Here is a 12,846-nt window from a genome sequence, read left to right on the forward strand (position 1 = left end):
TTTAATAACATCATTTGTTTTTTGCTTGTTCAACTGTGTAAGTTACATTTGGCTATTTGATGTTATTTCCAAGTGATGATATACACATTATTATGGAGAAAATCTGACATAAATGAAAGAAAATGTTAGTCACAGAGCTTTAGTCTGTTTTCCTATTACTAGACACCCCCCCCCCATTTGGACTAAATTTTTTTAAATAATTATCACATGAAAAGCATGTTTATATTGCATTGCAATTTTAAGTTAAAATGCTAATTTGTTAAGTGGAAACATTTAAATTTTACTAGAACTTTTGTAATATTGTTTTAAGATTTCTTTAATTTTTAATAAATTGTGAGTGTAAAAAATATCAGTGGGCTTATCCTTTTTTGACTTGAGGGTCTCTGGAGTATGCGTGTCAGAAAGATTAAAGCTAGTATGCAACATTTCATTTAAAGTGCTTGGACTGGCTCTCATAATCCTACCAGCTGAGGCTATATTTTGAGTTTGTTTTCCTTCTACTTATATGCACATATACATATGGTAGGCCTGAGATAATGAGATTCTTTTCAATTTAAGCTGCCTGTAGTTAGACATATGAACAAAACACCTCCATATAATTTGCCTTCCTTCATGGCATTTACATGGGTAGATGTGTTTTGATTTGCTTTTGTGTAGCAAATACTGTGTTATATGGGCCAAAAACATTTCACCGTCAAAATTAAAGATGGTAAGCACAGCTGAATTTTAAGAGTATTTTGGGCAGCTGCAGAATTCTGATGACTATCCACCAGGCATTTTATTTCTTCCTTGTCCAAATTGAGTTCCTTTCTATCTTAAGTCTAACTTGATAAAAAAAAAATCATCCTTTGACGATGAAATAAATATACAAGAGTAAAACAAAACTAAATAGGATGTACATCTAATGGAAAAGCCTTATGTTTAAGAAGTCCATACATAATTTTGAAATTAACATAAGCCCATACTCACCCATGTATCATTGGGCTAGAAGTTCATCATTTTTAATTCCATCAGTAATTGTTATTTATTTCTCTAAAATTATGTATCATTAGAAATTTTCCTATTATAATGAAAATAAGATGTATGGGCTAAACATATATTTAGGCTAGGATATAATTGAAGGGAATTAATACTTGATTTAAATTTGCATGAGGGAAGATTTGAATCTGAGATGAAAAGTGATAATTGTGGCTAAATTTAAGTATAGTCTTTGAAGCCACTTTCTAAAGTTCTCTCAGATACGCCTTTTATATAGTCTTTCCTATTCGTCATGGTATATTAGCTATTTTGAGAACATTAACTTTATATTATGCTTTCGCCAATCCTACATTAGTATTATTAACCTCATTTTACAGCTGAAGAATCCAAAGTTACTGGACAACCCACGCAGCTGGGAAAAAAGAGGCCTGGATTTTAATCCAACCCTGTCTGAGGCAAAAGGCCTGTTCTTCCATGCTGAGACACCCATTCTGCCATGAGTTGTGTCTTGCTCTGCAGCCCATTCGCTCTCCAACAATGCCTAGCAGTGAGGGATTTGGCCTCATATGGGCATGGCCATGAGCTGACTCTGGAATGGCTGGTCACTCTTTTGTGAACTTTGGGACCAGAGATACCTGTCAACTCCCAGGACTACTCCTCACCATCCCACCCTACCAGCCCTTCCCAGGAAATGGCCCAAGGCTGGGCACACTGTTCTCCTTTCCCCATGCCTAATCCTGAGTTACCTTCTTTGTGCAAGGACCTAATTTGACATGGGGTTGAGTGTTAAGGGGTCATGCCACTCAAGCAATGGCTGCTTTCTTCCCCTAACTCTGTACTCTACAGTAGGCCTGCTGGGGGAAATGCCTGAAGTTAGCACTGCCCAAAGTGTTTTGAGGAACTAGTATGTGTTAGGAGAAAAATAGACTTTGTGGTTAAAGAACTGCAAACAGTTGGGTCAGAGTCAAGTTTAACAGGGTCAGAGTCTTTAACATGTTAATCTGCTTTACTAGTTTCCATGAGAGAAAGTTAATGTATAAGATACCTCAAATATATTTAACCATATCTAGCTGGTTTTATTTTTTTTTTTAACAGAGGATTTTAGGGGAATAGTATTCTGTATAAGATACTTTAAAAATTGTTGGCTTGACCTAAATAAGTGGTGGGAATTTCTGAAGCCCTTGATAGGTGATTGGGGGGAATTTTGGGGAAGGTTTCCTTTTTGTGATATTTGAGTTATATCAGATTGGTGGTGTTTGTTTTTATGCGGCTAACCCTACCTCTGATTCTCTCCTTAGTGTCACCATGGGCATCCCTTTTGAGGGAAACTTTATAAATTAGACCTCATCCTGGAATGTGTGAGCACCCCTGGCTGAGAATGAGGATGGAAGAACAAAAACAAGTAACTGGGGCCAAGAAAAAAGGCTGATTCCAGGAGGCCCCAAGCACAGATGCACAGCTATGCGATCACCAAATAAAGCAGGCCAGGGTTTCTTTTCTTCTGGGGAAGCATTGCAAAAAAAGGCGAGTCCTGAGCTCAATTTTATAGGAGGGGAGACTTTGGCAGCCACGTACTAAGTCTCTGGGCGAGGCAGGGAATGTGTGAGAGTAGAAAGGGACAATCACATCCTGGAGACAGAAAACAATTGATTTCTGTGCCCTCTATGTCCAGGTACTTCTAGTCAAGTTTATTCCCCTTTCTAGAAGAGGGGAAAGCATGGGGAAAAGGAGGACACCTATGATCTCATAAATCTTTCCTGCTGACCCCTTTATAACTCAGCCTTTCTTCTTGGCTATAGGTACTTGTATTTGGTCTTCCATCCCCATTCTCAGCCAGAAAACCCCTGAAGAGTTTTTTCTTAGTAGACACGTTCAAACTTTAAAAGATACTGTTGATTGAACAATCACATTAGAGAAAGCAAATATTTTTTAAGTTCAATATTGGGTTCTTGGAAATCAAAAAAATAAAAAATAATGTCCAGGGGCAATAGCCCCACTAGAAAAGCCTTAGAAACAGCCAGTTGGAAGATACCTTTCACCTGCATGCAGGGACGAGGCACAGCAGAGCTCTACCAAGGAAGGATCAGTTGCTCACCTGTCTCCTGTTCTCAGCCCACACCATTCCATCCTGCCTGCTTGCCCTCTCCTGATTCCTTCTCACCATGGCACCTTCTGAGCCCCGCTCCCTATATAAAACTCAGGCTAATTTTCTACACAGGAGGGAAACTGGCCTTTTAACAACATAAATTGGACTATATCATTTTCCTTGCTCAAAACTATTGAGTGGCTTTCTTCTGCCTTTAGAATAATGTTTATATCCCTCACTGCCACCAATGAAGCCCAGCACACCTCCCCACCCTTGGCTCTCTCCTTCTTTCTGAGGTGAACACATCACCTGGACTGACTTTGATTTTCCACCTTGGAGCCTTTGTGCATAATTGTTCTCTGGCTCTTGTCTGCCTCTTTTGCCATCAGGGTTTGGCAAACTGTGGCCCACAGACTGGGTTTGGCCTTTGCTTTGTTTTTGTAAGACCCTTGAGCTAAGTAAAAATCATTTCTATGCTTTCAAAGAGTTGTAGAAAAAATATGTGGTAGACGTGAAATGTGGCCTACAAACTCCTAAATATTTACTGTCTTGACTATTATAGCAAGTTTGTCAACCCCTGTCTAAATTCATTTGTCTCTACTAATGCATTCTAATTATATTCTTTATACCACATACCTCATCTTGCAATTATATTCTTCTTAGGGTCCTTACTTGTTGAAGGTCTGATTCCTTTCTGCTTCTGCAAGGACAGAGGACATCCTTGCAGAATTCTTGAGTGTACGGCTCAGTATCTCCCCATATTTTGCTGCCATGAGTGCTAAATACATATTTCTGGTGCACTTCCGAGTTCAACTTCTCAGATGTCCTTTAATGGTTGGTGCTCCTGCTAGTATCACACTGCATTAGTTACCACTTCTGTGCTTACCTTTGTAATTAGTAACATGTAATTTCTACATCAGGAAACCCAGTTCAGTTGTGGGAATAAAACTTGTACCCATACCTTTCCAGCACGTGTGAATTCAGCAGTGTGTGACCCTGAATTTCTAGGGTTGTGCATAAGGACTACCTATTGTGAGTTTCACAGACTTATCACTATTCCTGTGGGAAGTTGGGAGTCTGGTCCCCGTGATGTTGCAGGCACAGCATTACATAGGCAGGCTGGAGATCGTTCTCGTGTTTGTCTGTGCACTGATGATCTGTCTGGTTGAATCCTCTGTCTCAGAACCCTAATCAAGAGCAACAATTCTGAAATTTTAGATATTGGATTACTGTGGATGAACCTGGAAACCATCATTCTCAGCAAACTGACAGAAGAGCAGAAGATCAAACACCGCATGTTCTCACTCATAGGTGGGTGTTGAACAATGAGAACACATGGACACAGGGAGGGGAGCACTACACACTGGGGTCAGTTGGGGGGAAATAGGGGAGGGACGGTGGGGGGTGGGAAGCTGGGGAGAGATAGCAAGGGGAGAAATGCCAGATGTAGGTGATGGGGAGGAAGGCAGCAAATCACACTGCCACGTGTGTTCCTGTGCAACAATTTTGCATGTTCTTCACATGTACCCCAAAACCTAAAATGCAATAAAATAAATAAATGGGGAAAAAAAAAGATAATTGTCTTCCTATAACCATGGAAGGTCCATGTTAATAATTCTCTGCCATACTATTCAAAGATGACATCTGTTTAAGCATGCATTATAAAAGTCAGATTTGTTCAACAGAGAGTTTATTAATTTGTTACTTTCTCTGAGCAAATGTGACTGCACACTTGTTTAAATATTTACAAATGTAGGTGCATGAGCAGCAGAGAAAGGTAAAATTAAAGCCAAATAGAACACATGTTTTTAAAGAAAGATAGGATTTCATGGACTTTGTTGTTGTATGAGTAATAATGCAGTACAGAAAATGTGATATGTTCACACTGTGCTTCTCATATTCACTGATTGAAAAGGGACAGTTCCATTTTCTGCAGTGCAAAACCAAGTCATTCTTATTAAAAGGTCACAGGAAACTGAGGAGAAATGTCAGGCACACAGACTGACCTATTCAGAGTAGAATCAAGCTTGCTTTAAAAAGACAACATCTACATTATGAAGGGGAGAGATCTGATTGTATTCTGTATGCCTTCGTAATGCAGTTAGTGCCGATAAGACCTGAGACAATCTTGCCCTTCAGAAAATGAGTGTTTGTGGCGGGTGTGGGTGGGTCAGAGGGAACCTCATGCTGTAATGTGGCTAAGATCATTTCTTCAGCCACTGTTTCCTTTTGAATTATTGAACTTACCATTTCTTTACAAAATGACATTTTTTTTTTACTTCCAAGATAACTTTGCTTCACTTTCATTTTCCCTTAGATTAATTAATTTCATAAAGGATTGATGAAACTGGTCCCATGGATCCAGTGGCAGATTGATAACCATGTGCTCCAGTCCTCTGTTTGCCCAGAGACTAATGTGGTGCAGAGGTACCATTTCTACAGTGCATCCTGCCATATTCTCCCATTCCGTTTGAAGAGACCAGCTGTAAAGGCAAGATGGTAATTCCACTTTCGTGCCAGTTCATTCTTGGCCTCTATCCAGATTTCTAGTATTTAGGGCTTGATTTTACTGGCTGCCTCATTCCTTGTGTGCACAGAGCTCCCATTTCCTTCATTATGATAAACAGAATGATGATAAACTTCAATGGTAAACAGAAGGGTTCTTTACTTCAATGGGAATTTTGCTTGTATGAAGAGATATGGTCCAGTAAAATCAGCTCGTCCCATATCAAATAAATAAGCAGAACAGCATCTGCAATGCCAAGTTGGTGTCATGTGACATATGTCTAAGAGACTGTGAACACTGGAGACTCCACTCCTGTGGTTACCTAATTGTCATCTGATGGTTCATACTTGATTTCTTCAATCTCCTTGTTGGAAATCTTCAGCTGATTATGAATTCTTCTGACTGGTATGGCTCTTTCAGCTGATGTATAGTAGTAGATATTATTTTTTTTCCTTGTGAAGATGGATCACAAATAAGGCCCCCCTGAAGCAAGTAGTTTATGGAATGTTAAATATTTGTTATTTCTTCATTGGTTCAAATGTGCATGGCCAACAATCTGGTACATGTTTCCACCTAAGGTGGCAATGTAGTAAAGTAACATCATGTGGATGGCATTGCCTGGTTAAGTATTCAGGGTTCTAACCAAGAGACTTATTTAGGCATGCATAATTAGTTGAGTCAAAACTTTTAGCATGTATTTTTAATTGTTGTTAACTCTCTATAAACTAGTATTTTATTCAAATAACAACAGAACCTTTGTTAAAATTCCTCATTCATAGTATTTAAAATGAGAAAATCCAAACTGGAGAATAATATAAAGAAATAAAAGAACCCGGGTACAATTCTTGCTCTGTTGCCCAGGCTAGAATGCAGTGGCATGATCTTGGCTCATTGCAACCTCCGCCTCCCAGGTTCCAGTGATTCTCATGCCTCAACCTCTCAAGTAGCTGGGACTATGGGCGCACGCCACCACACCCAGCTAATTTTTTGTAGTTTTTTAGTAGAGAGGGGTTTCATCATGTTGACCAGGCTGGTCTCAAACTCCTGACCTCAATGATCCATCCACTTTGGCCTTCCAAAGTGCTGGGATCACAGGCATGAGCCACTGCACCTGGCCATTAATGGTGGAATCTTGTTAGCTAAATTTGATTTGTTTAGATTTATTTTCCCACAAGGATTGGATAAACTTGGCTTAGGTATATTTTTCTCAGCTTAGAAAAATCTTCAATAGTTTCTATTAGCATCTACGGGTAATAAACTATTTCTTCAAAAAAATTTTTTTTCTGTTAATAAGTTTTTCTTTTAAAATTTACTTCCTTTTCCCTCTAACAAGAGAAACCTGATAACTTTCTATGTTCAACCATTAAGGAAAATCCCCTTTTTGCCTTTAGATTTCTTTACCTCCTGCTTTCTCTCTTTTCTTAAACTTTTGGATACTTTTTCCCCTTATGTTTCTTAGTAGCTAGTTTCTTTGTCTGCTTTTCAAAATACTTAATTTTTCTTTTTCCCTAAGTATTGTTGCTATCTTCTTCTTTCTGGTAGATTGATTAATCTAATGTCACTGGATTATTTATTAACAGACTAAAATTTTATGGATGCTTTGCCACTTGGCCTCTAGCACAGATTACATTTTTAGAAAAATAACCTCCTGTTTTTACTTTCTTAGTATTTAGTTTTCGAACATCTGAATAGGTTTTAACAAAGCAATTTTTTTCCAAGAAATACAAAGGCATTTCTCTGCATAACTATTGTGTGGCCTAGATTCAAAGGCAAGACTATAAATAAATGAGTCATAAACAGATATTTCCATTTTTTATTATATACTTTGTAGGTTACAACTAAGTGGGAGAAGTAAAATACTGCTGAGTGAACCTTAAAAGAAATAACTTGGAAATTGGAGTCTTAGGAAAATTGGTATAATTTTCAAGGCAAACTTTTTTGCCCATTTATTGGCCTATTTTTCAAGAAAAATTTCACTTAAGAAGGCAACAATAACAACAAAAACAACAATTGGGAGACATAAGGTCCTTTCCCTATAACTAAAAATGAAACAAACAAAAAAAATAATAGAAGAAGAGTGAAAATATTTTGTCACCTCAGATAATTAACATAATTTTTGGTATAATTCTTTATGCCATTTCAAAGCACCATCACAATTGTTTTACTGCTTTCCACATTGCCACTATAAAGTAAAACATGAAAAAGAAGGTATAAACACGACATTTTGCTGTGTCTGTGTGAGTGTTGTTTTGGCAAAATAAGTTCATCAAATGGCCACCTGGAAAGGTGAGACACAAACAGCGCTGATGACTCACTGCAAAACCAACCAAGAGCTCACGCACATTAATGTTCTCAAGTCTCCAATTTCCAAAAGTTTAGACATTCATTGTATTGTTTATAATGGCGAAACAAAATGGAAAACTAAGTGTTCAATACCGGAGAAGCGATAGAGGAAATTAGAGTATATCCTCTGGATGTAATAGCCATGAGCCCAGGACTTGTGGAGAGCTTGTCATAACAGGGCAGATGCTTGTTGTGATCAGAGAAAAGGAGGATGCAGAGAAAAATATCTGCAGGGAGCTGCACAGTGAAGTGTTACTGCACCTGTGTAAGCAAAGCATGTGGAAATGAAAAAGAAGCATTTGAATCTGAATGGGATTTTGGGGAAAGGTTCTCCATAAGCCAGTGTTTCAACCAGTCTTTAAGTAAATTGTGAAATTCTGCTAACTACACTGGTGGTAGTAAGGAATAGGGTGGAAATAGAACCAGAGGAGCCCAGAGCCATGTGAAATTAATTGATCATCTTTTTTTGTCATTTTTAATAAATCGTGTGTCCCTGAATGCCTTGATTTTTCCTCATTTTGAGCTTCATTTTTAAAAACTCATTTTAAAGAGAAATAGTACAATTCGATAGAAAAGTACCACCAGAAGGAAAGGTGCTATAAAATACATGTTCCTGTTTGTTTTGTTTCCTGTGTTTGAATTTCTATTACTTAATGAGAACAAAAAAGATCTGTGAGCTCTAGCTTTAAGTGTCAACTCTGTGAGCTTTTCCAAGTCCCTTCCCCTAAGGAAGACTCGGTTTCCAAATCTATAACTAATCATCATTATCATTTACTAATAATACAAACAGTGAATACAAATACAAAAATACAAATACTGAATACTAAACACTCACACTCAGACACAGCTAAATACTAAATACTAAAAATACAAATAAGGTTCATTGTGTGCCAGGCACTGTTTCAAGTTCTTCTTCTTTTTTTTTAAGACAGTTTAAACTAGATTCATCCTCTATAACTCTGAAGAAGTTCTAATATTATTTCTTTATGCACGATGGGGAATCTGAGGCAGAGGACAGTTAAGTAGTTTACAGGTACTGGCAGACATGGGATTATAACTCAGGCAATATGGCTCCAGAATCTCTCCTCTCAAACTCTTCATTCTTCTGCTACTCACTAATAATAATAATGATAGAATGATAATAATGTGACAGAAACATGAAAATAATGATAGCATAATGATATAATAATGTTGCTTGAGAACACTAATTGGTGTGACCACGTGCTATGCTCTGTAAATTTTCTCAGGTAATCCTAATCCTATTTCTTTTTATGGGAACTGTGAGCAGTGACACTTGTGAATAACTTCTGTTTTCTGTATCAGGGAGCTGAGGAACCCATGGTCACACAGAGACTGGATTCAAACCAGGGTGAGTTTCTCTGCAAGTGCATGTATCCCGCTTAACAAGTGCACCCTGGGAGGAAGAGGAGATTTGGCCAGGTGCTCTCTAGACTCATTGTCAGCTCTCTCTGCTGCGATTTTCTGCTCGGAAGGCCTTCCAAAGACAAACTGAGAGCACCTGTGGCTCTGGCTGAGCACAGAGAGCTGGTTTGTTAACTGAAGTTAGGGGTGCCTCTTCATAACAAGATGGAGGAAATCTGCTACAGTAATGACAAATTAAATATTAAAAAGCACAGTTTCAATATTATTTCATTCTAATTAATGTGGGGGAAATTAATCTTATAAAAATTATGGTGTGTTTCCAGTGCCTAAGCAAGGTGCGTGGCCAAGTAGGCACTCAAGGAATGTTTGAGGAATGAATAAATAATAAGATAGAAAAGTACTTCCTTCTACTCACTGGCCTCTTTCCACGTACTCCGCTCAGTTGGTAGACATTTGTTAAGTCATTAGTTCTGTGACTCACTTCTAGTAGGAGGATTGTATGTCCTGTTGAAATCCAGCCACATCAAGGGACTAACATATTCTAAGGAAATGAAATCCAAGGAGGAAAAAGCTGTTTCTCAGCATTTAGCTTCTCCACTAAGGCCATGGGATCTACCTCTTTGCTTCTTTCCATGAATACGCATTAGCAAAGCGAGAGCCTTCAAATGCTCAGTGTTTAAGAAATATACCTTAAGATAATCTGTCTTTGAGAACAGAATTTTGAAATAGCATTTCACAAGCCCCTTGAAAGAAAGACTCTCTTTCTTCAGTGATATTGTGAGGCTGACGTCATCAGCTCTGAAGGCATTTCTTTGCTTTCTGTAGAGAGTATAGGAATGAAATCATACTGAAAAATCAAATTTGTCCCCAAAGTATTCTATATGTACCATAAGGGTGTGGTAGTGATGTTAACTCTCTGGAGATAAAGCTATTTTTGTACAACTCATTATGTATACTTATGCCTGCAAAAGAGAGAGAGAGAGAGAGAGAGAGAGAAAGGTAGGTTTGTATTTCTTACACAGCGTTCCTTTTAATATTTCATAGTATTCAGTTACAAAATAAATATTCAACATTAATGGAAGTCAGTAGAAATTCTATTTATAAGAATCTATTATTATACCACTCAGGAGGTTAGGGAATAGGGATGTGTTGACTGGAAACATGGTAATTAAGTGGCTTCAATGTGACCACGTAGTTAAATTAGGATGAAGAAGCATAGCAACAACAACAACAAAAATCATAGAGGCTTTTTTTGTGTACCTGAAAATAACTGGATATAAACAGCATAATGTATCTGTTATTAATGAATGCATTTATGCTCTATTATTTGAACCTCTAATGACATGTCACTGTAGCAGCAGTCCCTGGAATCTATGCTCTGAGAATATCTCAGAGATGAATGCTTAAAAAATGAAACTATTTTGACTTCAGTAACTAACGTATCTGGCCTAAAATATCTGTGTTTTTTACTTGAACATTTGAATTCCTACTTTTCACACATTTTCCAGCTCCATTTTACTGTTCTTGAATTGTGGCCACTGGAACTATGTGAAATATCACAGGCAGAAATGCACCACGATTTGTTTTATTTCAATACCCTCTAAGATGACACTCACCATTTGTTTGCCTTTTGAGTTGCAAAGGTGCCAAAAACACTGGCATGCCTCCCAGGAAGGTACCCTTTTATTGTCAGTATAACCTCTCCATCAAGGAATGGAAGCGCTGAGTGTTGGCTAGTGGAACCATGTCTCAGAACGGGGGCAGCTCCACACTGGTGGGATATTGCAAGGACCTTTGATCAAGTACAATGGTTCATTGAATTGCCTGGGGAGCTTTAAGATCTGCTACCCAGGAAAAGGCATGGAGGAATTAGATGATGCTTATCAAAACCCAGTTTTCAGTACACCTACATGACTTGTGTATGGGACCTGGGAGAAATTAGAGCTGAAGTATGCCAGTGGACAGAACCTCCAGAGAATCTCATGAATAGCAATGGTGTTAGTAAACTTTTCTTTGAGTATTTCCAATGTCCTAGTCACATTATATCTATCCACCTACCTACCTGTTTATCTATATGTATGTGTGCTTTGTGTGTTTCTATATATGGTCTGATTTCTCACTTGTAAAAGGTAGCATCATAACACATGAAGCAAATCAGATAAGCCTGCCTGCCATGTTATCGTGCTACCCTCTACAGGTGGGAAAACATGGTTTGGAAAGTTTAAGTAATTTGCGCTATTAAGCTGTCAGATGGAGGTTTGAAGATTTGAATTCAGGTCTGCCAGTTGCACAGACTATGCGCTTTTTTTTTTTTTTAGTATATCTAAGTGAGCCACATAAATTAGATACTGCAGCACTGAACCTGAGTCTTAGTTATTAAAACCAACAATTACTAATCAGAGACAGCAGGCAATCACTATAGCTCTTCATACACATGATTGTATATATAAGCCATCTACAAGTTAATCACAATCATAAATCGTTATTTGGGAGATAAAAGCCAATTGCTCTTAGTGGAGCGGGAACAGAAGCTTCTAAAGTCACTGGTCTTCTCTTCATTGGTGTGTGCCCAGGGGCTGAGTGCACAGAGGCCCTTGAACCAAATTCTAGAAACTAGGAATCATAGAGGATTTTTGTGGTGATCTGAGAGTCCTAAATAAAAGTTTTAAATATGCTGTGCTTCTATTTCAGTGAATAGCTAAAAATTGAGCTATTCTGGGTCATCTACAATGTGAGTATTATAGAGCACAGCCGTGATTGCAACACACGTGTGTTTATGATTAAATTGGTGTCAAGCACTCAACCTAAAGTAACCATATTACATTTTTTGATAAACATTACTTTAGAACAGTTTTAGATCTCCATAAAAATTGAAAAGAGAGTACAGAGTCGTCATATACCCTTCACCTAGTTTCCCCAATGAATAACAGCTTACAGTAGGATGGTATATTTGTTAACAGCGAATGGACAACATTAATACATTATTAGGTTTATACTTTACTCAAATATCCTTAGTTTTTACCTAAGGTTCTTTTTCTCTTTCAAGATCCCCTCCAGGTTACCACAATCACATTAGGTGTCATGTCTTCTTAGGTCCTTCGTGGCTATGGCAAGTGCTCAAACTTTTCTTAATTTTTGATGAGTTGACAGTTTTGAGGAGCTGTTAGTCAGGTATTCTGTAGAATGTGCTTTCACTAGTATTTGTCTGGTGCTATTCCTATGATTAGTCTGGGTTTATGTGTTTTCAGAAGGAAGATCAGAGAGATAAAACGCCATTTTAAAGTCATTTTTTATTGTATGTATGTATGTGTTGAAGGTATTTGATATGAAGTTCTGATATACACACATGTGAATACACACACATGCACACACACACACACACACACACAGGATGATATGATTACTGTGGTCAGGCAAATTAATATATCTATTACCTTTTAATATTACACAGCATTATTACCTGTAGTCCTCATGCAGCACATGAGATCATTAGACTTATTCATCTTACATAACAGCAACTTTGTCACGTTTGGCCTACTTCTCCCCATTT

This window comes from Sapajus apella, unplaced genomic scaffold, assembly GCF_009761245.1.
Source record: "Sapajus apella isolate SASKATOON/1434 unplaced genomic scaffold, GSC_monkey_1.0 scaffold35, whole genome shotgun sequence".
NCBI lineage: Eukaryota > Metazoa > Chordata > Mammalia > Primates > Cebidae > Sapajus > Sapajus apella.